This window comes from Nycticebus coucang, chromosome 3 (assembly GCF_027406575.1).
Source record: "Nycticebus coucang isolate mNycCou1 chromosome 3, mNycCou1.pri, whole genome shotgun sequence".
Classification (NCBI taxonomy): domain Eukaryota; kingdom Metazoa; phylum Chordata; class Mammalia; order Primates; family Lorisidae; genus Nycticebus; species Nycticebus coucang.
This window is the reverse complement of record NC_069782.1, coordinates 128,464,701-128,483,070: the sequence shown is the minus strand read 5'-3', so window position 1 is coordinate 128,483,070 and position 18,370 is coordinate 128,464,701. Positions and strand designations below refer to the sequence as shown.

The following is an 18,370-nucleotide window of genomic DNA, read 5'->3' as shown; positions in this document are numbered from 1 at the left end:
GCCATCCTAATCCCCATTCCCATCCTCTCCCCCTTCAGGCAGCCATTCCAATATTGGTATGTTTTTAAATACGTATGTATCCTTATAAAATATTCAGTGTTGGTTTGTGTGTGTGCTTTTCTTTTATTAAGATATAATTCATATATCATACCTCTTGCTTGAGGCCGAGAATTCAAGATCAACCTGGGGAACATAGCAACACTCCATCTCTAAAAATAATAAAAGTTGAAAAAAACAAATATATGGAAAACTGGTGACAGTGGTTGCTCCCTTAGTTACTGGTAGCTAGGGAATAGGAATAAGAGAGAGACTTTAGCTTTTTGACCTTTTGAATTTTGTATAATTAATGTGTATTTCCTATTCAAAAAATTAACATTTAATTTTTAAATGCACATTCTTATATTTAAAAATAGCAAGGAGAGAATAATTCAAATGTTTCCAGCACAGAAAAAATATTTAAGGCGATGAATATCTCAATTACACTGATTTGATCTTTACCAGTTATATTGATGTGTTAAATTGTCATATATAACCTGAAGCTATGTTTACCCAGTAGTGTAAGCTATGTACACCCTTTAGCATTAGTAAAATAAATAAATAAAATGCACATTCCTATCTCCATGTCCATTCCATGTTTCTGGCATAGAACTCAAGAATCTGCATTTCAATAAGCATCTTGTGTGATTTCAATAGAGCTGATACTGGCTCACTTTTTGAGAAACAATGAGATAAAACAGTGGTTCTTATTTTTGGTTCTTATTTTGGGGGGGTGTTCCACATACCCATGAGATTCTGATCAAAGCTATGGCCATTTTCATTAGAAAACTGCATTCTGCTCAAGGACACAACAATGTGCATACAATTGCAAGAAGTTCATGGAAATCCCAGGGCATCATGTTTGTAACTTTCCGCATTAGGGACCTCTGACATAGAAGTTTTATTCATGACAAGGAGTTTTGTGGGGGTTTGGGGGGTTTTTTTGAAAGAGAGGTTCAGAGAACTATGAATATTTTAAGAGAGAGAGTGTGTGTAAGAAAAGAGCAGAGGTGATTCTCCTTTTGATTGAGCGGTTCCTTCTTCGTTTCTAGAACCAGTACCTAACTAATAAAGGAGCAGAAGAGTCCCTCAGCAATTCTCTTCTAGCTACATCCTGTCCACAACTACATTAATGAAATTTTCAGATGACCCTAAAAGAAGACAAGTTGCATGAACACCAGGAAAGCCAAAGAAATTATATAAGATATTAACTATATGGCAAAGAGAATGACACTCAACTTGGACAAACTCCAAATAGAGGCATCTAGGGAAAAGTAATTGGAAAGAAAAGTTTTCATCATGGGGAGGGCAACACCTGGAAAATTGTAATAGCTGTAAGAGGCCCAAGGGTGATGCTAAAGAGCAAATTAGATACATGTCTGCTGTAGAATACTGTGAGAAAAATAGGATGCTGGCCTCTTGTCATAAAGCAGGGAGATAATGGCTCTTTCTGTTTGGCCTTAGTGAAATAGCATCTGGGATGCTGTTTTTAGTTTTGGACACTTCATTTACAGAAAATTGTTGATTATCATTTGGGAATTTGGAAGCAAGAAAAAAGAACAATTTAAAGTGTTTATTTGATACAACTCAACCATTCAACAGGACTGGCACAAAGGGAAAAAAATAATGAAACTCTGTACTTAGAATGTGTTGCTGAGAGATCAACAAAATCAAAGAAAGATCTTTTCAATTTCAGCCTAGAACCACTGATTGTTGGAGCTGAGAGGGATTTTAATGATGAATTTTCATGACCTTTAAGTTCCTGGGTAGCTCTTAAATTTTGTTATCAGGGCAAGTTGCTCTTTCACCTAGATCTAGAAAGGGTCTTACTCAAACATAGACTTGATAATATTATTTACCTATTTAAAACCCTACAATGGATAATGTCTTGGCTATTCAAGGTTTTTTCTGATTCCATATAAAATGAGGTACTATTTTTACCAGATCTTTAAAGTATGACAATGATGCTTTAATAGGGATTGCATTGAATTTGTATATTACTTTGGGTAGTATGGACATTTTAACAATGTTGATTGTTTCCAGCCATGAGCATGGCAAGTTTTTCTATTTGTTAACATCTTCAGCTATTTCTTTTCTCAGAGTTTCATAGTTCTCTTTATAGAGATCTTTCACATCTTTTGTTAGGTAAATTCCAAAATATTTCATCTTCTTTGGAAAAACTACGGATGTTGGTGAGAGAAGGAAACACTTCTGCACTGCTGGTGAGAATGCAAGCTAATACATTCCTTTTGGAAAGAAGTTTGGAGAACACTTAGGGAACTAAAAATAGACCTGCCATTTGATCCTGCAATTCTTCTACTTTGTATATATCCAGATGACCAAAAATCATTTATAACAAAGATATTTACACCAGAATGTTTATTGCAGCCCAATTCACAATAGCCAAGTCATGGAAGCAGCCCATATGCCCATCAACCCTTGAATGGATTAACAAATTGTGGTATATGTATAGCACGGAGTACTATGCAGCCATAAAGAAGATGGAAACTGGAGAGATGTTTGGAGAACACTTAGAGATCTAAAAATAAACCTGCCATTCAATCCTATAGTTCCTTTACTAGATATATACCCAGAAGACCAAAAATCACATTATAACAAAGATACTTGTACCAGAATGTTTATTGCAGCCCAATTCATAATTGCTAAGTCATGGAAAAAGCCCAAATGCCCATCGATCGACGAATGGATTAATAATTGTGGTATATGTACACCATGGAATATTATGCAGTCTCAAAGAAAGGTGGAGACTTTACCTCTTTCATGTTCACATGGATAGAGCTGGAACATATTTTTCTTAGTAAAGTATCTCAAGAATGGAAGAAAAAGTATCCAATGTACTCAGCCCTACTATGAAACTAATTTATGGCTTTCATATGAAGGCTATAACCCAGTTATAACCTAAGAATATGGGGAAGGGGGAGAAGGAGTGGGAGGGGGAGAATGGGCGGAAGGAGGGTAATTGGTGGGATTGCACCTATGGTGCATCTTACAAGGATACATGTGAAACTTAGTAAATGTAGAATATAAATGTCGTAACACAATAACTAAGAAAATGTCAGGAAGGCTATGCTAACCAGTGTGATGAAAATATGTCAAATGGTCTATAAAACCAGTGTATGGTGCCCCATGATTGCATTAATGTACACAGCTATGATTTAATAAAAAAAAAAGAAGATGGAAACTTTACCTCTTTTATATTTACATGGATGGAGCTGGAACATATTCTTCTTAACAAAGTATCTCAAGAATAGAAGAAAAAGTATCCAATGTTCTCAGTACTATTATGAAACCAATATATAATCACCCATGCTTTCATGTGAGTGATAAAACACAACTATAGCCCAGAATGAAGGAGGAAAGAGGAGGATGAGGGGAGGAGGGAGGCCAGATCAAGAGAGGGTTATTGGTGGGACCTCACCTATTACACATAATGCAAGGGTACATGTCAAATCTATTAATAGTAGAGTATAAATGTCTTAACACAACAAATTAAGTGAGGTGAAGGCTACATTAACCAGTTTGATGTAAACATTCTAAGTTATATATAAAATCAGCACATTGTACCCCATAAATGCATTAATGTACACAGTTATGATTTAATTTAAAAATAATAAAACACAAAAACAAAAACAATAAAAAAAATAAAACCCTACAATGGCTTCTCATGGCATTTAGAATAAATCTAGCTTCCTAACAGGGTGCACAAGTTCCTGGCCTTTGCTGGCCTTTGCTTAAACCTTGGTTTTACTTGCTACCACTCTTCCCTGAGCTCACCAATCTTCAGCCACATTGCCTCCTCCCTATTTCTAGAACTCTCCAAACTCTTTCCAACGTTATGGCGTTTTCATTCGCTATTTATTCCTCCAGCTCCTTGCATTGTTATTTCTTTTCTCATTTTTCTTCCTTCCAGGAAGAAAGTCTCCATCTCCACTCCTCAGTCTGTTTCTAACATTATCACAGTCTGTAATTATCTTTATTTACTTGCTTGTTTATTATTTTTCCCACAGTTAAGATGAAGAGTCCGAGAGAGTAAGGCCCCTTTCTATCTCACTCATTCCTATGTTCCCAGTGCCTAATTTGTTCTAATTGCCAACACATTGAATTCTTGCAATATTCCTGACTCTGTTCAGTGTTGTACATGTATCAACTTTTTCAATACTTATAGGAACCCTATGAGATGGGGCTATTATTATTTACACCTTACATGTGGGAAAACTGAAGCACAGAGAGGCCTTAGCTTGATCTGACTAAGGTTACACATAAAGTAAGTTGCTGAGCCAGGATTTGCATCTGAGCAGTATGACTTGCCCAGCGTCTGGAGAGCAGGTAATGGATTAATTACTATGCACTATTATCCTCCCTCCCCATGAGAAATTTTAGTAAAGAAGAATTTGCCTCCATATTTGAGAATGTGTGATGTTGAGTCATTCCTTTTGGGGATAATGAGGAAAAGAGATAATTTAAAGAGATCAGGGACAAAAACAGGAGGTAAAACATATGGTGGAACAAGATTCAAGCTTTCTCTGATACAATCTTGGGAGAGCCATGGGAAGCTAGAAGGAAATAAAACCAGGACTTGTTTTCTGGTCGGTTAGGAAGCAGGGAATTGGGCTAATGTAGGAGGAGTTGAGGGCAGGTGTCTTGAAACAAACTTATTTATCATGGGCTGAAACAATATCTATAACCCTGTATTTGGTGAGAGAATTAAGAAATACCTATTTATCTAGGCAAAACAGACTGACTAAAGTGTGCTCAAGACTTTTCTGTATTGCATATCCAACTGACTTTGTCTCTGGGGAATCTGTGGGATCATGGATACAGGAGTCAATGACACCCTGTGTTATAAAAATCAGAAAGAAATAATTAGATGCAGGAGCCGATAGGGGCAGCATTTTAGTTTGCAGATTATCTACAACCAAGAAAAACAAATTTCCAAGCATCCAGATGTTTTCAGCAAACAAGGGATGCTAAATTGAAATTATTTGGACATACTGCTATTATTCACATAGCTGAATGCTAACATTAACTGCCTTCATTGTTTTCTTTTTTCTTAGCAGAAATAAAAAAATATATATACAGGATGGTTCACTGGTTCACTCATGGTGGCCCTAACTCCTTCAAGCCTATTTCCCCTGATTCCAGTCTTGTTTTGTTTCTTTATTCTTCACAATGCAGAAAGCAGTCTATGAAAAAACATAAATCTGATTATATCAATCTCCTGCTTAAGGCCTTCTTCTCCTGACATATAATTTATCCATTATATTATAGTCGCCAGTTTTATCTACCTCCTTGGCAAGAATTTGGATCCTATGATTTCAGGAACTGTGTTCGTTTTATGCATGCTTTATCTCCAGCATCCACCACAAAGTAAACATTGGGAATGTATTTTTTTTTTTTTTTACGGTATCAACAAACAGATTTAAATTTCCGTAATAGGCTATTTTACTCGGGGAGTTTTTAAAAACAACACTGGGAAGGGAATACTGTAGTTATTTTCTCCATTTGCGATTGTGGGAGCGATTAAAAGCACAAATGAGATAAAAGAAAAAACAGCATCTTGAAAAAAAAAAAGAGCACAAATGAGAGAGATCTCATTGGCAGTGGAGATGGTCAGGAGAAAGGGAGACGAAGATCTGGGACAGGTGGGATCGGAGCTGTTTTGCTTCTAGGGCTGTTCTTTGTGGAGAACTACTTTGTGGAGGGCGTGGGGCTGACACTGCCAGGTGGGAGGGTGCGGCGGCCAAACCGTCCCTAGGGGGCGGTACCCCCCACAGCCAGGACCCCGGCTGCGCCTCCTCGCAGCCAGAGAACGTCTGCCTTCGGGGAGCCTCCCAAGGCTCCTGGGAGGTTCGGGAACTTTCTCACAGGTCGTCGACCTTCCAGCGCGTGTTCCTCTCGTGCCCTGCCTTTCGGTGACAGGAACAGCCCACAACTCCGGACTTGAGCTGACAGAGCCAGCGGAGGAACGAAGGCTCCCGACCCGGGCCCTGAGAGGAACAAGCTCTGGCGCAAGAAGACCCCGCTGAGTCCCAGCGGGACGGCGCTGGGAGCAGCAACCCCGGGCGGGCGTGGGCCTGTGCCCTTGGACGGGGCGGAGGACGGAAAATGAAAGAGAAAAGGATGACTGGTGTCAGAGGGGCGAGAAAGCTCTACTTCCAAAGCTGAGGTGGCGACCCCCGACCCTGGGCTGAGGGACCCTGGGCAGCAGGTGGAGGCTGAGACAATAGGTAAGCAGCCACCTCTTTGAGAACTCCTAGAGGGACTATTGGGGAGGGAGTATCCCGAGAAAACATGGACTCCCTGCTAATTAGGGGTTTTGGGGTATGGCTGTGAAGGCTTTAGGTTTACCCTCGCCATTAAGGAAGACCGCGGAAAATACTGGTTGTGTTTGGACTTGGCAGTTGCTATAACCTGGTGACCCTATCTATGGAACAGAGGACAAGATTAGTGGTAGGACTCAACTGAAAAACCTATATAAAATATTAATATAAAATCACTGTAGAAATAATTACAGCACTGATTATGAATATCCAAGCTTTTTTGCTTAGCCTGAACCTAGAGAATGGAATCTGTTTATTTTCTTGGTTGCCCACAGTTCCATTCCTTCCACTTGTCCTTCTTCCCTTCTTCCTCTCCTCACTTTTTAGGCCTCCATGGATGCGTCTGTTCTCCATCATTCCTTTCATCCTTCCACTAACCCAAGTAACATATGTTACCTATACCATGTGCCAGGCACTATTCTGATTTCTTTATATTTATTAACTCTTAATCTTCTGACAACTCATGATATAGATACTATTATTATCATTTTACAGTGACATTTGAGATACAAAGTTTAAGCAATCTTTCCTAAATCACACAGTTAGTAAGTGCCAGTGTTGGGATTTGAACCCAGGCGGTTTGGCTCCAGAGGCCTCACTTTTCACAGTATACTATATTGTTTTTCCGTATAGTATACAATATATAGCTTTTTGTTATACAGTAGAGCCTTCTTTTCTTGCAGCTGTATGGTAAGAGATAGTCTTTTTCTTTACTCTCTTTCTGAGACTTTTTGGTCTAGTTGTTTGTTTATTTATTTAGAGACAGGGTTTTGCTCTGTCACCCAGACTGTAGTGCACAGGCATGATTATATCCTACTGCAGCCTTGAACTCTTAGGTCAAGTGATCCTCCTGCTCCAGACTTCTGAGTCTGGAACAACAGGCATGTGCCACCATGCTCTGCTTATGTTTATTTCATATATATATATATATTTATATATATATATATTTAGTTTTATTTTATTTATTTATTTTTTTTTTATAGTTTTTTTTTTTTAATTGTTGGGGATTCGTTGAGGGTACAATAAGCCAGGTTACACTGATTGCAATTGTTAGGCAAAGTCCCTCTTGCAATCATGTCTTGCCCCCATAAAGTGTGACACACACCAAGGCCCCACCCACCTCCCTCCGTACCTCTTTCTGCTCCCCCCCATAACCTTAATTGTCATTAATTGTCCTCATATCAAAATTGAGTACATAGGATTAATGCTTCTCCATTCTTGTGATGCTTTACTAAGAATAATGTCTTCCACGTCCATCCAGGTTAATACGAAGGATGTAAAGTCTCCATTTTTTTTAATGGCTGAATAGTATTCCGTGGTATACATATACCACAGCTTGTTAATCCATTCCTGGGTTGGTGGGCATTTAGGCTGTTTCCACATTTTGGCAATTGTAAATTGAGCTGCAATAAACAGTCTAGTACAAGTGTCCTTATGATAAAAGGATTTTTTCCTTCTGGGTAGATGCCCAGTAATGGGATTGCAGGATCAAATGGGAGGTCTAGCTTGAGTGCTTTGAGGTTTCTCCATACTTCCTTCCAGAAAGGTTGTACTAGTTTTCAGTCCCACCAGCAGTGTAAAAGTGTTCCCTTCTCTCCACATCCACGCCAGCATCTGCAGTTTTGAGATTTTGTGATGTGGGCCATTCTCACTGGGGTTAGATGATATCTCAGGGTTGTTTTGATTTGCATTTCTCTAATATATAGAGATGATGAACATTTTTTCATGTGTTTGTTAGCCATTTGTCTGTCATCTTTAGAGAAAGTTCTATTCATGTCTCTTGCCCATTGATATATGGGATTGTTGGCTTTTTTCATGTGGATTAATTTGAGTTCTCTATAGATCCTAGTTATCAAGCTTTTGTCTGATTGAAAATATGCAAATATCCTTTCCCATTGTGTAGGTTGTCTCTTTGCTTTGGTTATTGTCTCCTTAGCTGTACAGAAGCTTTTCAGTTTAATGAAGTCCCATCTGTTTATTTTTGTTGTTGTTGCAATTGCCATGGCAGTCTTCTTCATGAAGTCTTTTCCCAGGCCAATATCTTCCAGTGTTTTCCTATGCTTTCTTGGAGGATTTTTATTGTTTCATGCCTTAAATTTAAGTCCTTTATCCATCTTGAATCAATTTTTGTGAGTGGGGAAAGGTGTGGGTCCAGTTTCAGTCTTTTACATGTAGACATCCAGTTCTCCCAACACCATTTATTGAATAGGGAGTCTTTCCCCCAAGGTATGTTCTTGTTTGGTTTATCGAAGATTAGGTGGTTGTAAGAAGTTAGTTTCATTTCTTGGTTTTCAATTCGATTCCAAGTGTCTATGTCTCTGTTTTTGTGCCAGTACCATGCTGTCTTGAGCACTATGGCTTTGTAGTACAGACTAAAATCTGGTATGCTGATGCCCCCAGCTTTATTTTTGTTACAGAGAACTGCCTTAGCTATATGGGTTTTTTTCCGGTTTCATACAAAATGCAGAATTATTTTTTCCAAATCTTGAAAGTACGATGTTGGTATTTTGATAGGAATGGCATTGAATAGGTAGATTGCTTTGGGAAGTATAGACATTTTAACAATGTTGATTCTTCCCGTCCATAAGCATGGTATGTTCTTCCATTTGTTAATATCCTCTGCTATTTCCTTTCTGAGGATTTCATAGTTTTCTTTATAGAGGTCCTTCACCTCCTTCGTTAGGTATATTCCTAGGTATTTCATTTTCTTTGAAACTATGGTGAAGGGAGTTGTGTCCTTAATTAGCTTCTCCTCTTGACTGTTATTGGTGTATACAAAGGCTACTGACTTGTGGACATTGATTTTATATCCTGAAACATTACTGTATTTTTTGATGACTTCTAGGAGTCTTGTGGTTGAGTCTTTGGGGTTCTCTAAGTATAAGATCATGTCGTCAGCAAAGAGGGAGAGTTTGACCTCCTCTGCTCCCATTTGGATTCCCTTTATTTCCTTGTCTTGCCTAATTGTATTGGCTAGAACTTCCAGCACTATGTTGAATAGTAAAGGTGACAGAGGACAACCTTGTCTGGTTCCAGTTCTAAGAGGAAAAGCTTTGAGTTTTACTCCATTCAGTAAAATATTGGCTGTGGGTTTGTCATAGATAGCTTCAATCAGTTTTAGAAATGTGCCACCTATGCCTATACTCTTCAGTGTTCTAATTAGAAAAGGATGCTGGATTTTATCAAATGCTTTTTCTGCATCTATTGAGACGATCATGTGATCTTTATTTTTGCCTCTGTTAATATGGTGGATAACGTTTATGGACTTACGTATGTTAAACCAGCCTTGCATCCCTGGGATGAAGCCTACTTGATCATGATGAATGACTTTTTTGATGATAAGCTGTAATCTATTGGCTAGGATTTTGTTGAGAATTTTTGCATCTATATTCATGAGTGAGATTGGTCTGAAATTCTCCTTTTTGTTTGGGTCTTTTCCTGGTTTTGGTATCAGGGTGATGTTTGCTTCATAGAATGTGTTGGGGAAGATTCCTTCTTCCTCAATTTTTTGGAATAATTTCTGCAGTACAGGAATAAGCTCTTCCTTGAAGGTTTGATAGAACTCTGGAGTGAAGCCATCTGGACCAGGGCATTTTTTGGTTGGAAGATTTTTTATTGTTTCTTTGATCTCCATGCTTGAAATTGGTCTGTTCAAGAGCTCTATTTCTTCCTGGCTGAGTCTAGGGAGAGGGTGTGATTCCAAATATTGATCCATTTCCTTCACATTGTCAAATTTCTGGGCATAGAGTTTCTGGTAGTATTCAGAGATGATCTCTTGTATCTCTGTGGGATCAGTTGTTATTTCCCCTTTATCATTTCTGATTGAGGTTACTAGAGATTTTACTTTTCTATTCCTCGTTAGTCTGGCCAATGGTTTATCTATTTTATTTATTTTTTCAAAAAACCAACTCCTTGTTTCATTAATTTTCTGAATGATTCTTTTGTTTTCAATTTCATTGATCTCTGATTTGATTTTGGATATTTCTTTTCTTCTACTGAGTTTAGGCTTAGATTTTTCTTCTTTTTCCAATTCCATAAGATCTCTTGTGAGATTGTTGATGTGCTCTCTTTCTGTTTTTCGAATGTAGGCATCTAAAGCGATGAATTTTCCTCTCTAAACTGCTTTTGCAGTATCCCACAGGTTTTGGTAGCTTGTGTCTTCATTGTTGTTATGCTCAAGGAAGTTAACGTTTTCTGCTTTATTTCTTCCTTTACCCATCTGTTATTCAACAGAAGATTGTTTAATTTCCATGCCTTTGGGTGGGGTCGAGCATTTTTGTTAGAGTTGAGTTTCACCTTTAGTGCCTTATGGTCTGAGAAGATACAAGGTAAAATTTCAATTCTTTTGATTCTGTTGATATTTGTTTTGTGTCCCAGGATATGATCAATTTTGGAGAATGTTCCATGGGGTGATGAGAAGAATGTATATTCTTTATCTTTGGGGTGGAGTGTTCTATATGCGTCTATCAAGCACAGTTTTCTAGGGTCTCATTTAAATCTCTTATATCTTTCTGTTTAATTTCTGTTTAGAGGATCTGTCCAGCTCTGTAAGAGGAGTGTTAAAGTCCCCTGTTATGATGGTATTATCAGATATCATATTGCTCAGACTGAGTAAGGTCTGTTTCAAGAATCTGGGAGCATTTAAATTGGGTGCATAAATATTTAGAATTGAAATGTCTTCTTGTTGTATTTTTCCCTTGACCAATATAAAGTGACCATCTTTGTCTTTTTTGACTTTAGTTGCTTTAAATCCACATGTATCTGAAAATAAGATTGCAACTCCTCTTTTCTTCTGAATTCCATTTGCCTGAAAAATTGTCTTCCAACCCTTGACTCGGAGCTTTAATTTGTCTTTTGAAGCCAGGTGTGTTTCTTGCAGACAGCAAATGGATGGCTTGTGTTTTTTAATCCAGTCAGCCAATCTGTGTCTCTTCAGTGGGGAATTCAAGCCATTAGCATTTATTGAGATAACTGATAAGTGTGGTAGTATTCTATTCGTCTTATTTTGTGAGAGTCCATTGCTTAGTTTTGTCTTTTGCATCAGTGTGGAGGTTAGGTTCTGTCCTTTAATTTCTGAGTTCTTACTTTGCTGCTGATCCATTGTGGTGGTCAGTGTGCAGAACAGAGTTGAAGCATTTCCTGTAGAGCTGGTCTTGTTGTGGCGAATTTCCTCAATGTTTGTATATCCGTAAATGATTTGATTTCTCCGTCAATTTTTAAGCTTAGCTTAGCAGGGTACAGAATTCTGGGCTGGAAATTGTTCTGTTTAAGTAGATTAAAGGTAGATGACCATTGTCTTCTTGCTTGGAAAGTTTCATTAGAGAAGTCTGCGGTCACTCTGATGGATTTGCCTCTGTAGGTCAACTGGTGCTTACTCCTGGCAGCTTGCAGAATCTTTTCTTTTGTCTTGACTTTGGACAGGTTCATCACAACGTGTCTTGGAGAAGCTCGGTTAGAGTTGAGGCGACCTGGGGTCCGATATCCCTCTGAAAGCAGTGTGTCAGAATCTTTGGTGATATTTGGGAAATTTTCTTTTATAATATTCTCTAGTATGGCTTCCATTCCTCTGGGGCATTCTTCTTCCCCTTCTGGAATTCCTATAACTCGTATGTTGGAACGCTTCATAAAGTCCCGTAATTCTGACAGTGAACGTTCTGCTTTCTCTCTCTTCTTTTCTGCCTCTTTTACTATCTGAGTTATCTCAAGAACTTTGTCTTCTACCTCTGAAATTCTTTCTTCTGCATGGTCTAACCTGTTGCTGATACTTTCCATTGCATCTTTAAGTTCCCTAATTGTTTCAGTTCCTTCAGCTCTGCTATATCCTTTTTATATTCTTCATATAGTTCATCTCTTATTTGATTCTGTTTTTGGATTTCCTTTTGGCTATTTTCCACTTTATTAGCAGTTTCCTTCATTGTTTCCATCATTTCTTTCATTGTTTTCAACATGTGTATTCTAAATTCCCTTTCTGTCATTCCTAACATTTCTTTATAGGTGGAATTATCTGCAGTAGCTACCTCATGTTCCCTTGGCGGGGTTGTTCTGGACTAGTTCTTCATGTTGCCTGGAGTTTTCTGCTGATTCTTCCTCATGAGTGATTTCTTTTATCTGTTTCCTTGCCCTAATTTTCCTTTCACTTCCTCTTGTTCTTTAAGTTCTTGTGCGTGTGGAATTTTTGGAGGGACTCAAGCTTCTGTGTGAAGGATAGATGCTGGAGAGGGAAGCAGGAGCCGAGAGAGCAGTTGGCAGGCCACAGCAGAGATCCAGCCGAGCAGGGATGCCACTGACATGGCGTGGTGGTAGTGTTGGAGGTGGGACAGCAAAGCAAACAAGACTTCCCGAATGTTCGACCTGCAGTGGTTTTCAAAATGTCTTCAAATTTCTTCACATGCTTCTTACAAAAATGTGGAGATCTCTGTCCTCTCTCCTCGAATTTGGACAGGTTTGCAACTTCTTCAACCACTAACATATCATTGGGAGATATTCTTTTTGCTTTCTATTCAGGGATGTTTTCCTAAGCAGTGGCAAATATTTTCCAGATTTCCCAGAAACAGCAGGTGTCCGCCCTAGCCCAGGCTTATCCTCCACTCCCAGCCGTTCGCCCAGGGACCTGCGCAGAGTTGTGACCATCTTTATCTTTCTTTATCTTTGTTGGTTTAAGGCTAATTGTATCTACAAATAAAATTGCAATCCCTTCTTTTTCCTGATTGCCATTTGCCTATATTATAGATGTCCATCCCTTCACCCTGAGTCTATTTCTTGTATGCAGCAGATATCTGGTCTGGTTTTATGTATCCAGTAAGCCAACCTTATGTATCCAGTCAGCCTCTTTAGAGGACAATTTAAACCATTCACATTAATTGAGAGAATTGATAAGCCTGATAGTGTTTTTGGTGTCATGTTTTTCGGATGTCCAGTGGACATTTTTAATCCTTTCACCACTGTGGAAGTTGGGTTTTGTTCAAAAATTTCTGAGTGTTTTTCCTTTGAGGTAGAGCATTGTGCTGGTCATTGTGGAGGATGGGTCTGAGAATATCGTGGAGAGCTGGTTTAGTTATGGCAAATTACTTTACCATGTGTATGTCATTAAAGTATTTGATTTCTCCATCACAAATGAAACTCAGTTTAGCTGGATACAGGTTGAAAGTTATTTTGTTTTAGGAGATTGAAGGTCGATGACCATCCTCTTCTGGCTTGAAACGTTTCAGCTGAGAGATCTGAAGTCATTCTGATATTTCTCCCTTTGTAGGTGACGCTTTTCTTATGTCTGACTGCTTCCAGAATTTTCTCCTTCATCTTAACTTTGGCAAAATTAATTGCAGTGTGTCTAGGAGATGCTTGACTTGGATTGAGTCTTGCTGGGGTTCTGAAACCGTCTACTATCTGGATTTCCGTGCTTGGAAAGTTCTCCTCCATAATCTCTTGGAGTAGAGCATTTAGGACAATCCTCTTCTCCTTCAGGAATTCCTATAAGACCAATGTTTGATCTTTTGGAGTGATCAACTCTCAACTCTCTCAGGGAATGATCAGTTTTTGCTCTCCATTTGTCTGCCTCTTTGAGCGTTTGAGAATGTTCAAAAGCTTTGTCTTCAATTTCAGAGATCCTTTCTTCTGCCTGGTCAACTCTATTACTGAGGGATTTTACTGTATTTTGGAGGTCCTTGAATAACTTTTTCATTTCCTTGAACTCTGCTGTCTCTTTTCTCATTATGTCCATATCTTTGGTGATTTGTCTTGGAATTCATTAACTTCTTGAGACAACTTTAGAACTACTCTTTGGATTTCAATTTCTAACTTTTCTTCCATTCTATTCATCTTATTTTGCCATCCATAGTCTGAATTTGGGGGTGGTGCCTGTGGCTCAACGGAGTAGGGTGCCAACCCCATAAGCCGGAGCAGGAGGGTTCAAACCCAGCCCTGGCCAAAAAAAAAAAAAAACCTGCAAAAAAACCCAAAAAACAAAACTGCCCCATCTTCTGAATTCAATTTCTGACATTTCAGCCATTTGTCTATGCATGGCATCTTCAGTTGTATCTCCTTTGTCATTCCTTGGAGGTGGGTGGGTGTTGATCTACTCTGGTTATTCATGTTGCCAGAGTTCTTCCATTGGTTCTGCACCATGTTTGTTTTTCACTGTTTGATTATTAGAACTGGTAGGGTGAGATCGAATTGGGGTTCCCAGTTATTAGAGATAATCAGCCCCTTACCAAAGCGCTAGGTTTTGTAATTGTGGTTTATCCCCTACAACCTTACAAAAGCCCTTTGCAGAGTTTTGGCCAGAGACTATGAGGACCTACTTAGTGAGATAGTGCAGCTAGCTCTGTTTTGATATCAACCTCTACCCTATTTTAAGAAGCCATGGTTTTAGGTTTAAATCTTGGCTGTAGAGAGATGCAGACAGCTGTGGTACCCCACCCCCACCCTTCAGTTCTTTTCTGCTACCGAACCTCAAAGTTCAACCTCCGAGTGTCCCTGGGTGGACAGCCCCAGACACAACTTCCAATTAAATTGTCCCAGGCAGTACAAACCCTGCTCAACAGAGAGTGATTCAATGGTCTCCAATAGCACAGTTGGAGCCAGGGGTCCACGCCCCTGCCTGCCAGACTCAGTACACTCTGGTATCCACTTCTCAGCTCACCAGCCCACTTGGAGCTAGGGACCACACCCCTGCCTGCCGTTCCAGTCCACACCTGGCAAGCCTCTGCTGATGGAGTCAGGGGACCATGCCCCTGCCAACAGGTCTCAGTCCACACCTGTAGGCTTGCTGGTTCTGTTGGAGTCAGGAGACCATGTCCTTGCCTTCAGGTCTCAGTCCACACTAGGCAAACCACTCTCCCACCTATGGGTGTTGTCACAGACGGGGATTCTACATCCCCTCTTGACAGACACAGCCCCAACTGAGGGTCAACACCACCACTGGCTGGGCAAAGTCATAACCAGGACGGCTCCTCCTCCCGCTGAGTGTCGCCTTCTTCTCACACCCTCTTTCTTCCCCACTAGTCACAGATTCCATGCTGATGGTCCACACAATCCCCAGATCTTTCAGGAAAAGACCAAACATTCTGCATTCTGCAGGGGGCAGAACTTCAGACCTCCATGCTAGGGGGGAAGGGTGGATTGGGAGTTTGGAATTGTGGGGGAAAGTATTTGTTCAATTTTATATGTGGCAGGGTGGTGATTAGGTTCATAAGTGGGACCTCCCTGGAGAAAGAGACCTGGTGTTTAGTGGCTCTCTCCAGTGAGGTAAATTGAGAGGTCTTTTGTTCCTTGCTCGCTTGCAGAGAGTCGGCAGCGCGCCTTCTGTTTGGGGGAGGGGTCTCCCATCCTCTAGTCGATGGGCTTTGTACCTGTAATTTGTTTTCTTGAATTCTCTTCCTTGGAGTCACAGTTTGTTGAACTTCTTTCTTGGCTCAGCTCCCCACCCTTGGTTTCATAAAGTCTGATTCTGTTAGTTTTTCTCCCTCAGGTCATGAGCCTCTGCTGAGGGTTGCTACTAGTTGGCCATCTTCCAAGAATTCCCAGGATTTCTATCTTTCTTATTCTATATCACCTTACACTGTTTTGTTTTCTTTTTAAAGTTTTTATTTAGATTTCTTTTTTCTTTTTTTATTTTTGGAGACAAGGTCTTTCTCTATTGCCCAGGATAAAATGCAGTGGTTTGATCTTAGCTCACTATAGCCTCAAACTCCCAGGCTCAAACGATCCTCCTGCTGCAGCCTCCTAAATAGCAGGGATTACAGGTGTATGCTATCAGACACAGCTAATTTTTTAATTTTTGTAGAGATTGGGTCTCACTCTGTTACCCAGGCTGGTCTTGAACTCCTGGCCTCAAGTAATCATCTCACCTCAACCTCCCAAAGTGCTGGGATTACAGATGTAAGCCATCATGCCTGGCCTTTTGTTTTCTTTATAGCACTGAATTTTTTATTTGTTTACATTTTGCTTTTACTGCATTATATAACATAAGCTTTATGAGGGCAGGACTTTGTGTTTTTCACTATTATATACCCTCATCATCTAGAACTGTACCTTACACATATGGGCATTTAATCAGTATTTGTTGAGCAAGTAAATAAAATCCCACTTAAGAGAGAAAGAAATTGGAACTCAGGAAATCAAATTGTCTTGTTCGAGGTCATAGAGCTATGAAGTATAGGAGTTTGGATTTGAATCCTGAGTTAGAATTTTAACAACAGAATTGTACTTCTAGCTTGCAATATGAGACAGACATAATCACAGTTAACCATTAACACAGTGTGACAGGAAGTGATTGCTGTGTTACCATGTAGGTTTGGTAGTGTTGTTAGTGAATAGTTACTGAATTTGGTCAGGGATGCTTTTATGCCTCAAATTGTGACTGCTTCACCATCCCCCAGAGTTTGGGAAAGGAAAATTTTGTTGTTGTTTACTCTGATAAAAGGTGTAAAAGAGACGTTGAAGTAATCATTAGGTAATTGATCTTTGGGAGTGCATATGAATCACAAATGTCCATTTTGTTCCTTTTCTCTATTACCAGGGACATTTGAGGCTCTACTATACTGCAAATATTAGGTAAAAATAGTGTGTTTTAAAAGATGCAATGGAATTGGGTATGGTGGTTCATACCTGTAATTCCAGCACTTTGGGGGGCCAAGGTGGGAGGATTGCATGAAGCCAGGAGTTTGAGACCAGCCTGGGCAACATAGTGAGATCCTGAATATATAAAAACATCAAAAAATTTGCCAAGTGTGGTAACACATACCTGGAGTCCCATGTGCTCTGGAAGCTGACTTGGGAGAATTACTTGAGCCCAGGAGTTCCAGGTATAGTCATGTTACTATACTCTAGTATGGATAACAGAGTGAGACCATCTTATTAAAAAAAGGAGGGGACACTGGTATTTTTTGAGACAGGAGTCTCCCAGCCTCACCATTTGTTGGCAAATTAATAAACTTCTTTTCTTCTCCTCAAACTGCTTGTCCCCATTTTTCTGATATGGTTTCAGGGAACAAGTGCCAAACAGATTTTGGCATCCCTGGGTGGATCCATTGACACCCTGATGGAATGGGACCCTACAATTGCTGTAAGAGGCAGGGATCAGCCTTGGTCAAAGCCATGGATCTTTGTGGGTAGGAACAATTTATTTTTGAGGTGAGAGAGCAAGGGACAACCCCAGCAGCTGATGGAGGACTCCTGTCTCTGCCTCCACCAAAGTAGACCAAGGTCCTGCAACTCAAAACTAAGGTGAAGAGAAGGAAATGGATTTGGGAAATGTTCAGATGCCAGGCCTTTTGTTAGCCAGCTGGGGTGAACTACCAGGAGAGGCCACAGGCTATGAGTAGAACTAGTGAAAGAACCTATGCCATGGCCAGCCTCTCAGTGGCACACGGCAAAGGGGAAGGAACACCTGCTATCCTGTGGTCATCTGGGCACCATTGGAGGGCCTGGGGAGGGTGTCATCTGAACTAATTCTTTAACACCACACTCATTAGGTAGTATGATTCAGGTCAGAAATGGTCTCTCCTTATCCAAATGGGAGTTCAGTTTGGCCAGAGGGTATCCCATAGCCAGGGCAAGGCAATTAGTGTGAATCCTTCACAGCTGGTTAATATGGCCTTTAAAGTAAACTAAAAACAGTGCATGTTCTGCTAGCTATACCAGATAAGGAGCCATTGAGACAGTTGAAAGGAAACACCACCCTAGGGTAGGGTGCAATAAGTATGAATTTTTAGGGAAAAAAAAGGACCTTGGAAAGAGCTGTGCCACCCAGTTGCCAAGGCCTCCAGTTAATAAGAAACCGACAGGAAAGCAAATGATTCCTTAAGGTCTAGGCCTCAGATGACAAAGGAGGGGAGCCTGGAGCACTAATAGTTCCAACCCAAATATCCTCATAGAAGCCCAGGGCAAATTAACAGTGGGAACTTGATTAGCAGACATTTATAAATGGGAACCCAAGGCTCCAAGCCTATCCCTTAAAGCCCCAGATGCAAATCGACAGTGGGGATTTGATAGGT

General features: G+C 40.0%; 1 pseudogene; it reads right to left on the bottom strand.

The window, feature by feature from the left end:
• Positions 1 to 5,808: 5,808 nt before the first annotated feature.
• LOC128581115 (hyaluronan mediated motility receptor-like) overlaps positions 5,809 to 18,370 on the bottom strand; it is a 30,203-nt pseudogene continuing 17,641 nt past the window's right edge.